The sequence below is a fragment of the Orbicella faveolata genome, unplaced genomic scaffold (assembly GCF_042242905.1).
Source record: "Orbicella faveolata isolate gen_17 unplaced genomic scaffold, um_ofav_v1 contig_46, whole genome shotgun sequence".
NCBI classification, from domain to species: Eukaryota; Metazoa; Cnidaria; class Anthozoa; order Scleractinia; family Merulinidae; genus Orbicella; species Orbicella faveolata.
In genome coordinates, this window is record NW_028301576.1 from 25,801,170 (window position 1) to 25,821,831 (window position 20,662).

At 44.8% G+C, this 20,662-nt stretch overlaps 1 long non-coding RNA gene and 3 pseudogenes across 1 annotated transcript in view; 1 reads left to right on the forward strand and 3 right to left on the reverse strand.

Moving 5' to 3' along the window:
* Nucleotides 1-20,662, reverse strand: part of LOC149099168 (uncharacterized) — a 276,702-nt gene that overhangs the window by 91,495 nt on the left and 164,545 nt on the right. The gene's annotated exons all lie outside the window — the stretch shown is intronic.
* Nucleotides 654-2,705, forward strand: LOC149099186 (uncharacterized; annotated as a pseudogene).
* Nucleotides 2,882-3,846, reverse strand: LOC149099187 (uncharacterized; annotated as a pseudogene).
* On the reverse strand, nucleotides 17,598-18,936 carry LOC149099188 (uncharacterized; annotated as a pseudogene).

The following is a 20,662-nucleotide window of genomic DNA, read 5'->3' on the forward strand; positions in this document are numbered from 1 at the left end:
CGACTTGAAAATGATCTCAGAGAGATCGAAATGTCATTTTTTACCACTAGTTTTTATTCTGAAATGTTTTGTAAAAAAACTACTGATAAGAATTTTAAAGCGTGACAACCAGCTTCACCTGTTCAGAAGGCTTGAGCAGTGTAGAGAGAAACAAGTTAACTGTGAGACTGCCATTCAATTTCTTAAACTCTGTCAGAATTTTAATTTGACACCAACCTTTGCTAGGGTTGATCAGACTAAAGTGAACAAATGGAGGCGATCTGCTAACTCCTTTGAAGGAAGCATCGTTATCGAAGAGCTATGCCTGAAGAGGAAGCAATTAGCAGAGCTTAGGCTTGAAACTCAAGACGTTTACAACAAGATCGGAGTGAACTGTCCATCACTTCATTTCCTTTGCATCCTAAAAACAATCATCACTCTACGTAATGAACAGTACCGACAATCGATGAATGGCCACCCAAGAAGATTTTGAGGCTCCTGAACAAACATGATGCTGATATCGATGAACATATCAAGAACATTTCATCTACAAGCTTTCCTTCTTCCAAAAACTGGCACTAAGTCGCGGTCTTGACTTTGCTCTTCCACAGTGAGTGTCATCCAAGGAAATTGAAGCTGCTTTTGAAAAGGCTTTCTGGAAATTAGAACTGGGGTTGAGCAAAGAAAACAAAGAATTGGCGGCTGCATCATTACGTGCAATTGCTTTGAATTACAGCGAACGAAAGACCCTTGCACCACCAAGAGCAATGCTAAGAGCAATTGGCCAATTGAAAAAGAATGACATTATTATTACGAAGCCAGATAAGGGATCAGGTGTGCTTGTGATGGACAAGTCAGATTATGTGCGCCTACTGAAAGAGTCATCAATAAACAAAGAAACCAAGTTTATACCAGTGTGTGCTGAAAGACCCAAAATGAGAGGAAGACTTCCCAAGCATTTCCACCAGCTATTGCAGAAGGAAAAGGAGTTAACTGCCACTATAGAAAGAATATTGCCCAAGGCAGTTGCTGGCACAGTTGTCCAGAATGGCTCGAGACTAGCCCATCTTTATGGCTTGCCAAAAACCCACAAGTGACAACTAGCAATGCGGCCAATACTCTTGGCAACCAGGACATATAATTACAAGTTGGCAAAATGGCTTGACAAAAAGCTCAAACCTTTATCAGTCAATGACCACACCATCAGTGATGTTTTTAATTTCGTGGATTCTCTCCATGACATGGAAGTTGACGATCACAGTGTCCTTGTTTCATGTGACGTAACTTCGCTCTTTACCAATGTCCCTGTTGATGAGACGATACAAATTCTAGCTGAAAAGGCATTTAAGGACGACTGGTTCAATAAACAGCATAATATCAACATTACAAAATCAGACTTGGTAGAGTTGCTAAATATTGCCACACAAGAACCAGCTTTTTCAGTTTGAGGGGAGTTTGATGAACAAACCGATGGTGTTGCCATGGGTTCATCACTTGGACCCCTAATGGCCAATGTATTTATGTGCAGTATCGAAGATCGACTTCAGGACTCAGGCAAGTTACCCGAGTTCTACAAACGCTATGTGGATGACACATTGAGCATAATGCCTGACACCGAAACAGCTGAAGCATTCCTTTCCTCTCTAAATGAGAGTCATCCATCTGTCTGCTTCACCATGGAACTTGGCAAACACAGTAAACTTCCTTTCCTGGGAACGGACATCAGGAAATGCAATGGTCGCCTGGAGACAAGGGTGTACAGAAAACCAACTGACACCGGATTATTACTACATTACAAGAGACACATCGATGTTAGATACAAGGATTCATTGCTAAAAACAATGCTGGATCGTGCCTTTAAACTATCATCTACCTGGCAACTGTTCCACCTGGAATGTGATCATCTCACAGACGTTCTCCTGACTTCAGTACCCAGCGCAATTGATACAATCGACCATCAGTAATTTTGTCACCAAGAAAGTTTCTGGCGATCCAATTTCTACTCGAGCATGTAACGTGAATGAAGCCCCTGTCAGAATAGTGTTACCTTTCAAGGATCAGAGATCGGCTAATTCCACACGAAGGTAGCTTGGGGAACTAGGCCGAAAAACTGGAATAGATATTCTTCCCGTATACACAAGCCGCAAGATTGGACAGGAGGTCAAACCAAAAGAAAAGAGGCCGCCTATCATTAACCAGCAACGCGTTGTTTACTACTACAAGTGTGGTTTGTGTGATGCAAACTACGTCGGGTACACATGCCGACACCTCTATCAATGCGTCGAGGAACACAAAGGATCGTCTTCAATCGGGAATCACATCAAAGAGCAGCATGGAACAGTCCCAAGTGACATATATCGTGATTTTAAGATCTTGAGAAAGTGCCAAAGTGAATTCGACTGCCTGATCTACGAAATGCTCTTTATAAAGGAGCTTAGGCCAACCTTGAACAAACAGTCAGATACAGTGTTGGAGCTCTTCATCAAGGAAGTACAAGAGTTTGGCTTACCCTCAAGAGTAAGAAGTGTATTATCAGTTGTGTAGGCAGAGCATCTGTAGTAGTTGTTATGTGTAATCGTACTGTAAGTAACGGTCGTATTGTAAGTAAGGTCAGTACTGGCATAAGTCATATTAGTATTGTAAGCAATGTAAGTATTGTAGGTAATGTTAGTATTGTAAGAAGTCTTAGTAGTGTAAGTAATGTTAGTATTGTATGCAATGGTAAAAAAAAGAAGTGATCATGGACTGGAAAATGTTGGAGTGGCACAGTACATACTGGAAAATAGAGGACTGGACTGAGGAAGTATCATAACAGGATGCTCTGTCCACAACTGCCGTGTTGAGTGTGCTCATAGATGTTTACGCTGGTGTCCTTTGTCACTTTGCCAATATCTTTAGTGCTTTAGTGGAATGGAAGACATGGGTCTTCTTGACCCGTTAAACGAAGTACATTTTTGAAATTTACTTGGGTTACATCAAAAAGCATTAACTCAGACCCACTGACAAACCTTACAAACTTTGATAATTTCCGAGGTGTGTCAAGGCCCATAATATACTGTTTGAGAAACTTAAGGCTATCCCTTTCCCAATCACTCTCAGGGTTTGCCTCAAGGCAACTAAGTATTTTGCCCATGGATGGTATTAGCAATTCATATCTTTTGGAAAGTGCTGCAAAATCAGGAAAACTAGGAAGGAGTGTGAAAACTATACCCTTCCAGCAGTCTGCAATATACTGTGGCTTCTGCAGCAGCTCCTTATGGGCTATTTCTTCAATAAATTGGACGACATTCTCAGAATTTACCATAATTTGGCAAGTCATATTTACAACGTGCTTTTAAAAGCTGAGACATTTCATCTTCATCATCTCACTTCATATCACCCGCAAGGCACTTGTTAATCAAACATTTTTCATCTTCTGAAATGTTATTTCTAAAGGATTGAGTCAACATAGCGCTAGTTACAGCAGATTCCCCCCAAAAAAGACAGGCAAGGAACATCTGAGACAAGAGGACTGGTGGGAATTGACAGGTTAAATATCCTTTCACCAAAACTCTGCCAACAGCAACTCATTAATCCCTTTGATAGTCATGTCTTACAAATGGTACACGCTCATTTTCTCCGACAAAAGGGAATCATATGTTTCTTTCCTAAAGAGAGAAAACATCTCTAAGCAACCCAACACTTCTGCCCATTTCTTCAACCCACCTAGCATCAATAACAATAATCTCTATGTCTTGACTCATAATTAATGGGTCTCGGGATAAGTCAATCAAATCCTTCTTAATATTTAACCTGTGCACTTTGATGATACGTTTTGGTAGCAGTTGAGGTACAGGTACTGATACAGGTACACGCTCAGATGATGTGTGAACAATATCAGAGTTACTGCCTAAAACAGGTGCAGTTATTGGTACAGGTAGCTCAGATGATGCCAAAACAATATCAGAGTTACTGCCTGTCTGTACATCATTTAACTCTGTATTTTGATGCAATGTTTTTGCTCCAGTTGGAAATGGTACACAATAAGGTTGTGCTGGAGGTATCTTATCATATCTAGATGCAGATATTTTGCAGCAAGCGCTAACAAATGTAGATTCCCGGAGTCTTCACAATAATATTAATTTCAATGCATCAAAGTGCAAGGCCTTAACAGTGACGCGGGAGAAAAATCCAGTGCGCTATGATTACCACCTTCGCCACATTGACCTACAACTGCGTGAATGAGGAGAAAGACCTCGGTGTCATGATAACAAGCAAATAAGCATGGGAAACTCTAGTTCTCGTAGTTACTGGTAAAGCGAATAAGCTACTCACTCTTCCTCGTCACACCTGGCCCATGCTTATCGATGTCAAGGTTAGAAGATCCTTGTACCTGGCACTACTGAAGTCGCAAATGAGCTATGCAACTGAGGTGTGGTCTCCCAGCTACTCAACCTTAGAGCAGAAAGGTGAAAGGGTTCAGAGAAGAGCTAAATGCAGGATTCTACAAATCAAGCAAGGTGAACTATCCTACAAAGAGAGACTGATTCATCTGGATCTGCTACCTCTTACCTATGACCACGAGGTCAAGGACTTAGTAGTAGTATAGGGGGAGTCAAACAAATACCGTTTCGCAGAGGGAGCTTTATTTCACCTTATCGAAGCCCCCACCATCAAGTCCGGCCCTCAAGCTCGGGCCGGTTGAACCTGGGGGCTGCAAAACGGTGAAATTCAGCTCCCTCTTTGAAACAGTATTTGTTTGACTCCCCCTATACTACTTACAACAAAGGAGGCCCCCCATGTAAGAAACAAGCGAGCCCGCTGTTATACCGCCCGAGCTGGGGTGTCTCGAGCGCCAAACAAGTGCACGTGGCTGATGCAGGGCCGGAAAAAAAGCTGCTTCAAGTGTTGTTATGGGGTGTATTGCGGGCAGCACAACTACCAGCTGAAGAAAGGATCGAAAATGCCAGAGCCGTGCAGAGGCTGTGGGGTCGGGCTTCTGTGTGATTACCACCTATGCATCTCATGCGGCGGGGGCGCGCTAAAACAGCGGCCTATCCACAAGCGCGAAAAAGCAAAGAGAATTTTTGAACGTGTTCCGTTCGAGCTGAAAGAAACAAAACAACAACGATTAGAGAAACGTAACTTCAGGTTATACTGTAAGGAACAATGCCTTCCAACAACCGAAGGTACGAAGAAAGCTGCAGGCTTTCCGTGGTCATTCAAAGCCTCCCTCCAGAGCTTCGTGAGATTGTTCTCAAGGAGTTCAACGCGATAAAAATCAAGGAAAAAAAGGAAATGGGGTGGGGCAAGGTACACGATAACATTTTAAAACTGCCATTCTGCAAACTCAAGCAGCAGATTGCCCAATGATAATATGGTTCGAATATCCCAACTGCCCTTTCGAGGGGAAATGTTACAACTGTTTAGATGAGGGATCTGTTCATGAAATGTCGCTGAGCCGCGAGACGGAGGTAATACCTCCAATTGAAGCCACCCCTGAGTACAAGGGTTTTTTGAAACCATGTTCCAGGTATGGTTATGATTATCACGAGTTGTTCCTTTCCGACAATGTAGGGCTTAAGCAAAAAACTTCAGCATCCGCCTCAAGCATAGCAGCAACGACCTCGCGCGTTATATCACGAGCCTCTTTTTGCCACTCAGGTGTGAAATATTCATTCACAAGAAATGCAACCAAGTGGAAGCAGGCAATCATGTTCTTATAACATGGAAATAAAACCGTCTGTTTCTAAAACTTAGTTCGAAGCGGGAGGGTTCGTGATTCTTTTTATCATATCGGCTTCAACTCTGCCACGGATGTCTTTCTCCAATTTCTTGACATCAGTATCAGTAAGCGCTCTCTTCGATGGTTGGCAAAGCATCCTTGCTCGGACCTGATCTTTCAGAAAGTTATACTGTTGAAACTCAGAAAGGATAGCGTCAAACTCATGAGAAGACACTTCGTTGTTGTTCAAAGCGTCGGAGAGCAGTCTGTTGACGGTATCCCGCTTGGCAACGGCGAGCGTGGTAATCTCTTGATGCTTCTTTATTTTCAAATCGAGTTTTTTGCTGGCGATTATCAGCCCCGACGAAACGAGAGTGAAGCACCCACCAGTGCCGCCAAGCGGAACTGTTGCCAGCAGGCCAACCACAGACAGAGCGGAGCCAAAACTTGCGCTGGAAAACGCTGCCAAGAGAACACTGGAGCTGGCAGCACCCCAATTGACAAACTTTCTCACGCGTTTGTATTTTTTTGCAACGAGGTGATAGTGGTGAACCTCACCGGCCAAAGTGTTGGAAATCTCGTTGACCTTCTGCAAGCAGAAATTTTGAGAAGGCTCCGCCACCACTGGATAGAGAGGGTCGGCAGGCAGCGCGCTTGGTGGCAACAGATTCGCCGAAGACATTGCGTATATATACAAATTTAATTTAACTCTAATTCAAAAAGAAGAGGTAAGCCCTTGAAATCAAAGAGCTCACCATTTTCATCTTTGACGCTAATGGTGATGCTATTTATGAACTGGCCTGTAGAGCAGTCTCGCAAAACCTCTTGCAGAGAACCCTGGTAGCTTACCTTTTCAAAAGGGTTCCCTTTCACATCAAACAAGGCCAAGACATCTGACCTTTTGCCATTGAACAGATTCTTTTGTTTGTCGATCAAGTCGCAATGAATGAAATATGTTGCAGGAGAGCCAATATTTTTTACGAAAGCAAAGCTATTAGCCGGAAACTCTCGCCCAATATCAAGTGTATTTGCCAAATCGCAATCAAATTCAATGGGTTTCGCCCCAGACCCATAATTTCTGATTACAAGTTGGCCAAGAGGTTGGTTTATTGCTGTTTTCAGCTCTTTATATTGATATTTTTCGAACAGACCGTCTAGTTCTTTTGCCAATCTTTCTAAACTATAATGCCCCGCCTTTATTTTTCCTTCTGATTTGCCTTTATCCCCCAAGGTGGCCGAACCTTCTCTTGTCAAGTTGTACCAGCTGTTGTACAAACTGCAAGAAATGAGTTTCATAAAATCGACTCTTGGTAGCGGTTTTTCAAAATGGATAGTCTCTCTGTTCCCTTGCGTGACAATAGTGAGAACAACCATTTTTATTCAACAAATAAAATTGTCCTCAAATAAGATGGCTAATTTGTGGAATGGTCCTGCGTTAAAAAAAGCAGAGGCGGCGAAGAAAAAGGCGTGGACAAACTTTTTAAACCACTTCCCCAAAGCGGACAAAAGCCAGTTTGTTTTGCAAGGAAGCGTTGACGAGAAAAATAACGTGACTGGGGAGGTGTTTTTCAAAGAAAGCGAAGACTCATTTCAAAGCATCTTCAGCTCAGACAGGTGGTATTGGAGCGAGGAAATGAAACAAGCGCTCGGTTTGGGAGACAGCAGGGGTTTTCCTTACCAATTGTCGCCACCTGGCTCAAAAGTTTCTTTGCCCGTCCCTGCAGTACCTTTCAATGGCAAAGCGCCAAGCTTGAAGAAAATATTCAACAATGAAATCCAAATCTACGTCACGCCTGACCAATATTTCACGACAAAATTCCAAGAAATATTTCAAGAAACCAAACTCGTGCACACTTCTGCATCCAAATCAAAACACTGGTTAGGAGGGCCTGACATGAAATATTGGCCGCAGCAGCTAAACTTCGCGGTTTTCTGTGCGACACAAGGTTGTGGAGTTTCTCGCGAAATCTTTGACAGCGGGATGAATCTCCCACCGCAGATAAGAGCTTTCTACAAATTCCACGTGTATTTCACAGTCAGGTGCATTTTGTTCCAGCTAGGAGGAATTCAGAGCATGAGCGCTTTGCTCGGAGACCCGCCTTTCAACCAATACAATAATCATTACAACGTCGCTTTGAACAAAAGGTTATGCAATGAGTTTGGTATAGATCCGTCGAGTGATTTTCGCTTCACGCACTGGGAAAACCACGGTCTGGGAAGCATTTACGTGTATGCGTCAGGCGCAACAAAAACTGACTACCTATACCCGGGATGGAACAAATTCAGTGATGAAGGCGGCAAAGCTATTCAAGGAAACCTGATCTATTACATCGAGCCGGGGGCCACTTCTGATACCCAATCGGACTGGTTCGCGCCAAACACCGCATCCGGTTTGCTGCAGGCGGGCTTGGCGTGAATAGATCAGTCAATCGAGGCTTTCATTTACTGCATCCTGGGCACGCAAGTCAACATCCGCAGCAGTATTCTCGGTTCTGGCGGCCGGGCAAGAGAAGCCCAAAGCAAGTTCCTGGTGCTGATGGAAGACGCGATCAGACAGCCTGACCTGGCCATGAGCGTGCAAAGGTACCAGGTCGTGGTGGATCAAGCGAAGGTCAGGCTCAATCTTGCTGTAGCCCCCATGGCCTGGCTTATGCCCACGCAAATGATAATCAACACTGCAAGCACAGTTGGTTACAACAACAAGCTGAAACAGGCAGTCTCCGGGATGAAACTGGGGGTCAACAACGAGGTAAACCCGGAGACAAAAAAAGCTGGGCTCAAACTCATGGCAGGCGGCCCGTCAAAAATCAACTCGCCCAACACCCATCCGTCCAACCGGATACACAAAGCCGCAACAGCTGAATCAAGGAAACCAGCTTCAACCGAAACTGAACAAGCACAGCCAACGGTGCAAAAAATAGAGCCCACGGCTCCAGATAAAACACCGCAACACGAAATTAACAAAACGGCTGTTATTGTCGGTGTAGTTGGATTATCGGCTTTGCTGTTCATGGCTTGGCGGTAAGTTAACACTGCTTCTTAAAATATTTTTCGAACAAAAAGGCCACCGCGGCAAGAATGAGCAGCCAGGTGTGCTCGGCCAGAAACCTGACGACTTGGCCCGCAGCTTTGAAAAGAAAGCTCACAATCGAGCCAATCAACCCGGGCAGCAGAGAACCAAGTTTCGCGGCAATATCTTTGAGGCCATTTCCCAAAGCTTTGCCAGTGGCTTTTAAACCTCTGGTGAGGGTCCCGATGACAGCTTAAATTGTGGTCCCAGTGGCGATAAGAATAGCGGTCAACGTCATGCCATATTTTTTGAAGATCTCTTTGACCCTTTAAAAGAGAGGCCGCCCCCTTTCCCTTTCCGCGATCTGAGTTTGCAAATGCGCGAGTTCCTCGTTTCTTTCTGCCACTCTGCCTTCTGCGGCTTCTTTGTCAGAGGGCGAGGCATTCTCATCTTGGATGATTACCTGGTCTTCCTTGTTTTGGCACTGCAGCTCGCTTTCCTGCTCTTTCAGGTCCTCCAACGGTTTTGTTTGGTTGACCCTTTCTTCCATCGCGTTTGTTTTGCTTTCTTTTGCTGCGAGGCTGGCCCTGAGTCTGTCAACCTCGGCTTTTTCCTTTTCTGTTTTTTGCTTCTTTTGTAAGCGAATCCAATTCTTTTTTCTTGTTTTCAAGATTGGTTTGATAGTTCTTTTTCAGTTGTTTCAGCCTGCGAAGCTCTGCTTCACTTTCAATATTTGAACCTTGATTTTCGTGAATGACCTCAATATCAGCATCAGTTTGCGCGATTTTACGTCTCAGAACTTCCACTTCTCTCTTTTCTTCTTCTCTTTGCGAGGAGAGTGTTCTGCCTGTTGTAGTTGGTTTTCAGCTTCTGTCAGTCTTTGTTTCATTTCTCTGATAGTATCCCGGTCTTCTGCAATGGTGACTTCAGCTCCAGGCCCAAGTTTGTCTTTGAACGCTTTTATAAAACTTTTCATTAAGCCTGACTCATCATCTTTTAGAATCTTGTACTCACTCTTTCCTGACAGCCCAACAGCAACAATTTTCCCCACATTTTCTGTTTTTTTGCCTCTTCTAATTGGAATTTTTTCAAATTTTGCTTTTGGGAAATTGCCTTTTATCGTATCTACAGCTTTCTTGAGTTTTTGCCGCAAATAACTTTCTTTTTGAAGATCACCAATTGAATCTGGTCCAAGCAAAGGGCTATCTTCTCCCCGAAATGGTGTCTCGGTATAAGAAGTGTCAGGCAGGCTGGACTTCTTGTGCTGCATTGTACGCATTTCCATTTGTTTGCCTCCGTGGTAGGGGTCACCAGGTTGGTAGGGAGTGGACGCTGCACCTGGCTGAAAAGGATGCGTTGTGTCAACCTCTTGTTCGCCATCATCAGAGTTGTGGTCAAGCCGATTGTCGAGTTCCAGGTCTTTGTAACCAAATTTGCCACCGCCTTCCGCCGCCATAGGAATATATTTCAAGCCCATTATTTTTCAAATTACAAATAATTGCCGGTGTCTTATACACAATGTCAGTTGTTCCAGGGAACCTTTGCTCAACGTACAGCGAAAAGACCGTACACGCCATGAAGGGCGAGTGCGCGGTCAAGCGAATCACCTTTACCCCCTCTGAAGCCAACCCTGGCAATACGCTGTACGTTTACGTGCCCAAGCTGAACGAAAACGAGGTTCTGGTGCCAGGCTCGCTAGCGCTTGTCTTTGACATCAACCTTTCTGGAGGGCACGCCAACAACTTCCTCGCCCAGAACGTCATGCAGGCGCTCGTTGACAGGCTGGTTGTGAAGTTTGCGGAAACAATCCTGCAAGACACGGTTGGGTATGACATCTACAAAACCTTCAAAGACCTTTTTCTTTCGAAGGAAGAGCGAGACAACAGGATTCTCGAACGGATTCAAAGCAAGGATCTATGCAAGATCCGCTCAGGCATGGGAGACAAGAAAACCTCGGGCGTCGACGCTGAAAACAAGCTGAACGATGTTTAGGGAAAAAAGTACCGGATCAGGCTGGAGCATCAGATCTTAACTGACCACGGCGTTTTCTACCCCCAGGCCCTTTACAATGACCTCATGTTTGAAGTAAAACTTGCCGAAGCAAAACAAGTGGTCATTGACACTGATACAACCCAGCTGAAATACAAGCTGACCAACATCCAGCTCGAGTACAAAATGATCCGTGGCAAGACTCTCGCAGAAGAGGCGCGGAACATTTACTCCAACGGCAAAGAGTTCCTTTACGACCACGTGTTGCATGATAAAGAGGTGGCCTTCAAAAGACATTGACCCGAGGCTCACCATCAAAGTCAACGCCTAAAGAAGGTCACTGAAAGCCCTCCTCCTCCTGTTTGTAGAGCCGTATACTGCTGGCAACAGAGATTCAGAAAAATTCATCTTCCCCAATCTGACGAAAGTCAGCGTCACGGTCAACAGCTCGCCCAACATGTTTTACAACAATGGCATCGAAGGCCAGGACATGTGGGAAGAGGCCCGCAACTTGTTTGTGAAAGAAAAAAAAAACGGAGCACATGAATACGACAAAGTTTTACACCGGTGATAAGTTCGGGCTTGTGATTGATATGCGCTCCATGGTTAACCAAGAAATGCACGGCAGCGGCACGCGGATTGTGAACAGTACGGACGGGGTCCAGCTGGAAATTGAGTGGAAAACCGAAGGCTCAGGCGACGTGAAACGCCATGTGTTCGTCATCTCCGACTACCAGTTCAACCTTGTGGACAGACAGATGGAATCTGTACAGGATTGAATATGAACATGGACCCGAGCAAGATACCCTTCAACGCTCTCATCGTGGGGCTGACTAATTCGGGCAAATCGAGGTTCATGGTTGACCAGCTCTACGGCCCTTTCTGTTTCAAGTTTGACTACATCGTGCTCATCTGCCCGACGTTCACGCACAACAAGACCTACCACTGGCTTGGCAAAAATGATCCAAGAATGGATGTGATAGTCTGCGAGCAGCACGACGTGGAAAAGTGGTTGAAGCTCGTGAGATGGCTTTCCGAGGGCACCAACACGCTCATAATCCTCGACGACTGCGCGGCCTCCAAAGATGTGAAAGGGCGTACAGGCGAGCTGGTGAATCTCACCTTTTCTGCCTGACATATGGGCATCAGCATTTGGGTGCTGACCCAGAAGTTAACCGGCATAACATCTTCCTTCCGGGAGAACGTTGCGGCGATCGTCCTCTTTTACACCCCCTTGGCCAGGACAACGAAAGCCATCTTCGATGATTATGCCAGCCAACTCTCCCTGGATGAGTACAAAGGTCTGGTTTCAAAGCTGAAAAAGCGAAAGTTCTCTTATCTCGTTTTCTCACTTTGCCACCCCTACGGGGTGAAGCTATTTGAATAAAAAAAATTAAGTTGTATATAGCAATGGCTGGAGAAGAGGCCGCATTATCAGAGGTTATGAACCTTCTTCAAACCGAGCCCGAGCCGGGTCCAGCAGGTGGCGTCGTTCCAACCGCCCCCGGACCTGATATTCCCGCTCTTTCCGAGCAGCTGGCTGCGCCCAAACGCGGCCTTGTGTGTGAAGAGCTGCTGGTTGTCCCTCCAAACACACAGTTACCCCCCAACTTTTCCGTGAATGCGCACAGGATTTTTATATTGAAGAAAAAGAAATCTATTATATCTCGCCATGTCATCGGTTGTGTACATCGAGGATTTTCTTTACTGGGCCATTGAGTTTTCTGTGAAAGAAAAAGGGAAGAGTGTCCACAAAGAAAGCAAGTATTTCGCAGAGCGTTTCAATGAATTTGTTCTTGGCCACGGAAAAGAACTTTTCTTGGTTGGCGAGGCGGCCACGGAGTATGAAAACGCTCCAGAACACAAGAATGTGCCCATAAAACTTATCGACTGGATTGTGGACAGCTCGTGAGATGACAAGACCTCTCTCATAAAGTTTATGAACTGGCTAACACCCGCGAAAGAAAAAGGGAGCATCTTCGAAGATTTCAAGTATTTAGCAGATCATTTCCAAGAATTTGTTCTCAACCACGGAAAAGAACTTTTATCGGTTTGTGAGGCAGCCATTCTCGCGAACAGTACAAGAACGTCCCCCTCCTCTCCAAACACGCCTTCGGCTGAAGCGAACTAAATGTGAAATTCGATTGATTCGGTGTGAATCCCGTCGGGCAGCACCCACCGCTTGTCATAATACGCGCTCAGCCCCAGCTTCTGCTGCTCGTAAGTGACCATGCGCCCGTCCTGCATCCTGAAACCTCTGTTGGTTGCCATATCTTTGCTGCCTTCCAGCGCTTCCTCAAACCACTGCCATGTCAGCTCGTTCTGAGTTTTTGACATCCCCTTCGTGCTAAACTTCTTTTTTTCGCCCCTCTCCAGCATCGGTGAAATAGCACTTCATGCTGAGCGCGATTATCCGGCTGCCCTCGAACTCAAGTTTGAAGAGGCCTGGGGTCCGGCCACTCCACTTGTCCCAAGCCAGCCACTGATTTTTTTCCGCCTCGAATTCTGCTTTCAACTCTGGCTGGACAATGTCTTCAAGCTGCTCGCCCGATATTGCCATGTAGTTGCTGTCCGTTCCATCTGGATGAGCTTGAAGTCTCTTCTGTCAATGGACTTGTCAAGAAAGTCGTAGTAGAATTCCAGCATCCGCAGCTTCGCCAGCTGATAGACAGCGATTCCGATCTGGAACGGCCGTCTGATCGTAATCCGGGGCTTACGGCTTTCCAGCTCGTAGGCCTGCCTGATCTCGTCAAGGTCTTCGAAATACGTGCTCCGCAGCACTCTGTCGACAACCTTCTCATCTTTCGTGTATATCACGTTCGTTTGCCGCTCCAGCACTTCAACCATTTTCCCGTAGGCACTGTTTCCGAGAAGTTTGAACACTTCAGCTAGCAGTGCCTTGCTGCTGTCTACGTCTCCTGTCCGGTGCGCCTCCGTCACCTAATGCACGAACCAGGTAAAGATCTTACCCGGTTCTTAGTCGATTGTTCTGGAAACCCTCGTGACAACCACTCCATGGTTCACGTACCACAGCAACAGAGGTGCGTAAAGCAGGATCCTTTGTGCCGACAGAGCCCCCACAAGCTTTCTCCTGTCTCCGCGCTGTCTGCCTGTTCTCACCAAGTACTCTTCCATATGTTTCGGCACAGCTTCGGCAGAAACCCGTTTGTTGTAAAAGAAAGGGCACATCTCCTCAAACATTGGCCGCAAGAGCTCTGGGATCTCAATGTCGACTTTGGCGAAGCCAGACCAACTCCCCGCTTTCAACCGGCAAATCAGAACTTCGGCCACTTCCGCTTGGCGGTCATTGTCGTAGTGCATGACCTTCTCCTTCCTGCAAGGCATTTTCTGAGCATGGTCGAGAGATAGAGAGCGCTGGCATCGAAACCGAGAATCTTTTTGCAAAGATGCGGTTCTTCAAACTGATGAGACCTTATCCTTGTGACACCAGCTTTGTGCTGTCTTGTGAAAACCAGGCTCAGTCCACCAACAACCGCCCCTTTCAGCATTTCGTAAGCCTCTTTGCTTGGGCTGTAAAGGTCTGCGCCGCGCTCGATTGCCCCTCGGAGTAAATAATGCAAACTCACCCCTGGCAGGCTCACTGCATCTTTCAGAATGTTGATTCCTCTCTCGGTGTAGAAGCTTTTCATCTTTTTCAGCGCCTTGAGGCCAGGAGCGACATCAAGGTTGTTGTAATAGCGCAGCCAGTCTGCGAAGATCCGCATCCCCTTTTCTTTGAACAGCAGCTGGCACCCCTCCCACTCCTTCCGAGTGAGAACGTAGCCGCCCTTCAGCTTCGAATACCAGGCCTCGTATTCTGGGAGCCCAGGGAAATCGAGCTTTTCGGGCACGTCAAACCATTCGTAAGGGAACCAGGATTTCTCAGACTCACTTCCGTAGGCTTTTACCCATTTGGCGTAGCTCGTGCTCGGGCCCAGATAGTTGATGATATGGAGGAAACGAGGACACAACAAGGACCTGGTTGCACCATTGATTGATTTTTTTCTGGTGATCTTTTGTCACCAGGTGCATGTCTTCTGGCACAAACTCTGCTCACACCTTGTCCTGGATGTTTTTCTCCCGTCTCTCCAGCTCTTTCAGGAACTTGAGGACCAGCTCCGCGGGATTTCTTTTGCAGATGTGGGTGGGCTCTCTTTCAAGAGTGTCCCCGACGCTCACGGAGATGGGCATGTGCACGTTTTCTATCGTTAACGCTCCTGTCGGCTCTTTCCGATAATTTTTGTCGCCATACGCCTCAAAATCGTACAAGATCGCGTGTGGGTAAGTTTTCGTTTCCTTCTTCAGGAGTTCCCCCTTAACAAACCCAACTTCGCAAGCGCAGGCCTCGATTACTTCATAGCCGCTCTTTCGCAGAAATGCGGTACGGTTCATGGTGGCTTGGTACAGTTGTTCGGGTGTTTTACCGTTTGTTATTACCTCCTGTCGGCGAGGAAAACATTTTGGGCAACCGTGGCATTGGAATACCGTCCTCGTTTCGTGGTTGTACCCATCGACAGGAGAAGACTTCATTTTCCCGCCTTCTCCTGGAAGCCATGTCTCGCCCCCTCGCCCGCACATTGCGTGGTGTATGTGGATCCCCTGTCGCTTTGCTTCTCGCTCCAGCCACAACAGCGCTTGAATGGATGCGGAGCCCTTCGGGTACATGACTTTCTCGAAAGCCGTCAGTGGCGCTTCCACTTTTGTCCCAGGGCAAAAGATTACCGTTTTTCACGCACTGCAGGTTTGATGGTGGCATTGCAGATTACAGGTTTTTGTGAATCTCTGCCCGCAATGCGTGCATGCATAGGTTTTCGCCAGCTTTGCGATGTCTTTTATCAAGAAAGCGTGGCCTTTGTAGACACCTATCGTCAAAATGTTTTTGATTTTGGGGTTCGGGTTTATTATGAGATGCCATACCACTTCACCGTCAACCAAATGCTCAGGCTCGTAGACACGTATTCCGAGCCAAGATGAGACAGGTAAACCCTCGTTCAGATGGGCTTCCACCTTGTCCAACTCATCTAGAGACATTTTTCTGAAGTTTGGTGGAATAGTTTCGAGCTTATAGAAACTCTGGACCAGTCTTCAGGCTTCTTTTGTGCAACGGTCTGTGCGCACCCCTCCGTGCAGAGCGATGCACCGCCATAAGCACAGGTTGTCGTTATATGTGTCCAACACCACCATCGCCTGGCTATGGGCAAGGTTGCGCAGCCAGTCAGGCAAAGGTCCTGTTCCCACTGAGGGCTGCCTGTCAAGCACAACCTTCAGGTCAACGTTGAAAAAGTTTTCAAAAACCCACTTCATGTTGGGCCTTTCAACTCTTTCAAGGTCGAGATGCAGTTCTTCCTGGCAGCTAAGCCATTCTCCCGTGTCTTCCAGTTTGTTGAACCACTGTGAGCCCTTGGGGTTCGAGTAGTACATGATCACAGTTCCATCCTCAATGTTGTGCAACTGGTATGCGAAAACGTGCCTCAGATAGAACGACGTGCTTACTCTTTCAGGAAGCCTCAACATAAAGTCTGGTGTTAGGTTTCTCCCCAGACCTTTGATGAAGCGCCATTGAATGAAACGCCGGCCTGTACTCTCTTCCCCTTCTTTCTCTGCGTCATCGAACAGATCAAGATTCTCCTTCTGGTAGTCTGTCACTGTTCGGGTTTTCTGCGCAGGGAAGGGGTCGTACTCCCTCAGAAGCTCTTGCGTTTTTTTTGACTTTCTTTGGCGTGGAGGGGCTCTTTGCTGGTAAGGCTTCGGAAGTAGTGGCTTTTGCAGATGCGCCTGTGTTTCCTGAGAAATTGGTTCTTCCAGCACATTCTGGACAACCTTTCTTACTGCTGGTGCGTTTTCTGCAAGTTGATCGAAATAACGCAATACAGCGGGATCTATTTTTGCGAGTTCTTCCAATCTTCGGTTGTTGGAAGTCATTGTTCCTTACAGTATAACCTAAGGTTACGTTTCTCTAATCGTTGTTGTTTTGTTTCTTTCAGCTCGAACAGAACACATTCAAAAATTCTCTTTGCTTTTTCGCGCTTGCAGATAAGCTGCTGTTTTAGAACGCCCCCGCCACATGAGATGCATAGGTGGTAATCACACAGAAGCCCGACCCAGCAGCCTCTACATGGCTCTGGCATTTTCGATCCTTTCTTCAGCTGGTAGTTGTGCTGCCCGCAATACACCCTGTAACAACACTTCCCGCAGCTTTCTTTGCGGCCCCGCATCAGCCACGCGCACTTGTTTGGTGCTCGAGACATCCCGGCTCGGGCGGTATAACAGCGGGCTCACTTGTTTCTAATATGGGGCCCTCCTTTGTTGTAAGTAGTATAGGGGAGTCAAACAAATACTGTTTCAAAGAGGGAGCTGAATTTCACCGTTTCGCAGCCCCAGGTTCAACCGGCCCGAATGTGTGAGGGCTGGACTTGACGGTGGGGGCTTCAATAAGGTGAAATAAAGCTCCCTCTGAAATGGTATTTGTTTGACTCCCCCTATACTACTTTAGTATTTATTGATAAGGCTTTATATGGCTATATTGACATTGATATTGGTTTTATTAAGAGTGTTAGTCACGGCCATACCCGACGATCTCAATCAAGTGATATAAAGTACTTGGAAACGCCTATCTACAAAACAGCTACCTATCAGTCCTCCTTCTTTAATCACAGCATTAAATTATGGAACCTTATATGTAAACTAATTCAGCCCAGTGACTTTCTAAACATAAAGACTTGTAAAAAGATGAATTAGCAAATGTCTTTAACCCTGACAAACCATGCTCATGGGGTCTTGCATGTTATTGCGGGTACCACTGGCATCAACAGCTTAATATGCATTTCTTAAGGTTTTACTAATTTAGTTGGAAGGTGCCTCACATGGAACTCCAGGTCCCGTTTGCACCTTACCTTTTGGTAGACCAATAAAGTGTTTTTTTTCTAAATAACCTTGTTCAATGCAAAACTTCACAAGAAAAAGTTCACCTTGGACTGCTATCTAATACTGAATTCTCTTGCTCCTCTTCAGTTTCAGCCTCATCTTCAGATTCCAAAGGCACCAGTGATCTAATATAAACAGCTCTTTGACCAGCCATCCTGGTCACTCTTTCTGCCATCTGCCAAGTTAGGAGTTATTAGCTTTCCATAGCATGGCTAGGTTAAGAAAAACACATATTTCTTGCAGGCTTCTTGCAAAACTCAAGGGTAAATTTAATGAAAGAGTAATTAATTTGAGCTTGTGTCCCAAGCAAGGAGAAATTATACAATTGAGGGGGTGGGAGTGGGACAGTACCAGAGCAAGTCTAGATAACCCAACAACTTCTGCCCAAAATTGTAAGTCCATTATTCGGGTCACTGCAAGTATCCTCCTGTGGGCAAATTGTTGGCAAAATAGTATAAATGAGAAATTATAAATAGTGCAGCTACAACAAATGCAAACTAATCAGCAATGATATTGCTATTATTGCATCAAATTAAACATAGAACAATGTTTAAGCTTATAATACAAGTGCAAAGTTACCCACCTTGATATATTCAAATAGCAAAAGCTTTGGAAATTGATTCAATACAGCAACTTTGAGGGAATTTGCATCCCAGCTCTTGTCAAAGGGAAACTCGTGGCAGGCAAGTTCTCTCTCTTCTAACTGAAGTCGGGTTGTACGTGTAGGCACTTTCTTGATCCTGGGACTGGGAATAAGGACTAAATCCTTGTAAGAAAAGTGTTTTGGATGGGCAGCCTTTGGTCGACTTAATGGTCTGTTTTGACCTTGCTGGTCTTCCACTAGTGCTTTTCCTACTAGCTCGGATCAAGCCACCTGTCAGAAAGAGAGTGGCAAGCGGAGCTTGAATCGAACTACTTGAGGCTGGCAACATTGAGGATTGAATGGCATGTTTGTTCGACTGAAGTTCCTCATTGTTCACCTGCAATCTCCATTGTTTGGCTGACTGACAGAGACTGCCATTGAATTCATCCGTGGTGTAACATTTCTCGTAAAACCAAGTCTCAAATTACTTAAAATCTCCAAAGTTAGAAAAGCTGGACATCATTGAGCTCTAGCTTAAAATGCCTATAACCCCCCAAAATTTTATTAGTTTAACTAAATCTCCATATTTTTCTGAGTAAAATACTGCAAGAATTTCTCTGCTTGCTTGAAACCTCAATTTCTTATGGACCGTCAATGTTTGTCTTTTGCAACAACACAACTGAGTACTTGGGGTCTGGGAACTAGTGATGTCAAACAAGGAGATTCTCTGTGGTGTCCTTTGGTCATTCTTTGTTTTGGTTGCAAACATTCAGTATTCCAAAGCAAAGAAAAACGTTTCTTTTGCCTTTTTAATATCAAAAGCTATAGTCAAGAAAAATGGCCTCTGAAGATGTAAATTTTACCTCCAATTCTGATTCAGAAGACTCAGAAGTCAATTTCATTGCCAATTACGTGTTGGAGTTGGAAGGCTCGCCAAATTTGAGCGACCAAGATAGAGAGGATTTGGGCAAAGAACTTGAGGCATACAGTGACAAGCCACAAGCAGATGACAATTGGTCGGCAATATACGAAGAAAGAAAAACTGATGAAGAACTTGACAAACAACTGCTAGATCGATTAAATGGAACAGAGGAAGTCAGCAAATGGTTAGTTACCATTGCTATAAACAAACATGCGAGTTTCAACCACATTATTTGTTTCTGTGATCACTGGCTAATTGTAAGTTTCTACACAACTTTTCCTAGGTGTAAATGTAAAAACAGTGATCGTGGATGGTTACAAAATATTAGTGAGTGTTATTGCTGCCGAGAGTTGGATGGATGTGTTGAAGCGTCGACGAGCAAACTAGTCACCAATGATCTTGCACCAGGCTTGGAACTAACCTGCATAACCCAGCATCCAGGTTTCAATCCAGTATGCCTGCAGAAATGGAACCTTAGCTTGGCAGCTGACAAATATCAAACAAAAGGAAAAATAGGTACAGCCAAAAAGGAGCAGTGGAAAGGTAAGTAGCTGTCAATAAACCACACTTAGAGTAAATATTTTCTCGACACTGATTTCTTGGCCATTTTCATCACAATTGAGGTATCTACTAAAAGGGCTTTTGTAGACAACTTCAAAAATCTTCGCTTATGAGATACATAATATTTCATTTCATGATGTACATTAATTTACGTCTAGGGAATTACTCGCTTCACTATGAGATCTATGATTTTTGACTCTCCTCAGTTTTGAGAACACTTGACCCCAGATCTCTGCATCCCATTTGCTTATCAAAGGAAAAATAAAAAAATAAAAAAAATAAAAACACTCTCCCTGCCACCCTAAACTGGGATACTACTTCATGATAAAAAAAAAGTTATGAAACAATGACCCTGTATTTGTCATACAGTTATTTTCAGCTTCCCAAGGAGTATATCCTATTGGGAATTTTCATGGCTGGTATATGGGTTTTGGGCAACAAGAGGATTCCTTTGCTGGCATGTGTATAGACTGCCATCAGAGAAGCGTTCCCTTGTGACAAGGATAATGATTTTACCAGATTTGACTTGGATGAAGAGGACTTGTGACTTTATTGAGACTGTTTAGTTGACACAAGAACAAGTCTGTAAATCTCGATAAACTGACAAGTGATATCCACATTTTGCTAAATGCTGATTGTCATGCAAACTATTTCTAAACTATTCATTTGAATTATTCAATTTTTCCATAAGTTACTGTTGATGATTATAAAAATATATTTATGGAAGAAATGTAAAAAGCACATGCCACGTAAACATTAAAAAAGGGTGAACATCAATACAACATGTATACAGTGTATACAAATGAAATGAATAATACATTAATTAAATAAGTAATTGAATGCAGTGTACACGTTTGTTTTCTTCATTTTTTTGATAGAAAAGAATTAAAACTACGTTTCTTTCTGTTGATTCTTGGACAGTCCATAAACTTACTGTGTCCCTTCAAGAACTGTCCACACAATGAGCATTTGGGTAATGCCCTTTGTCTG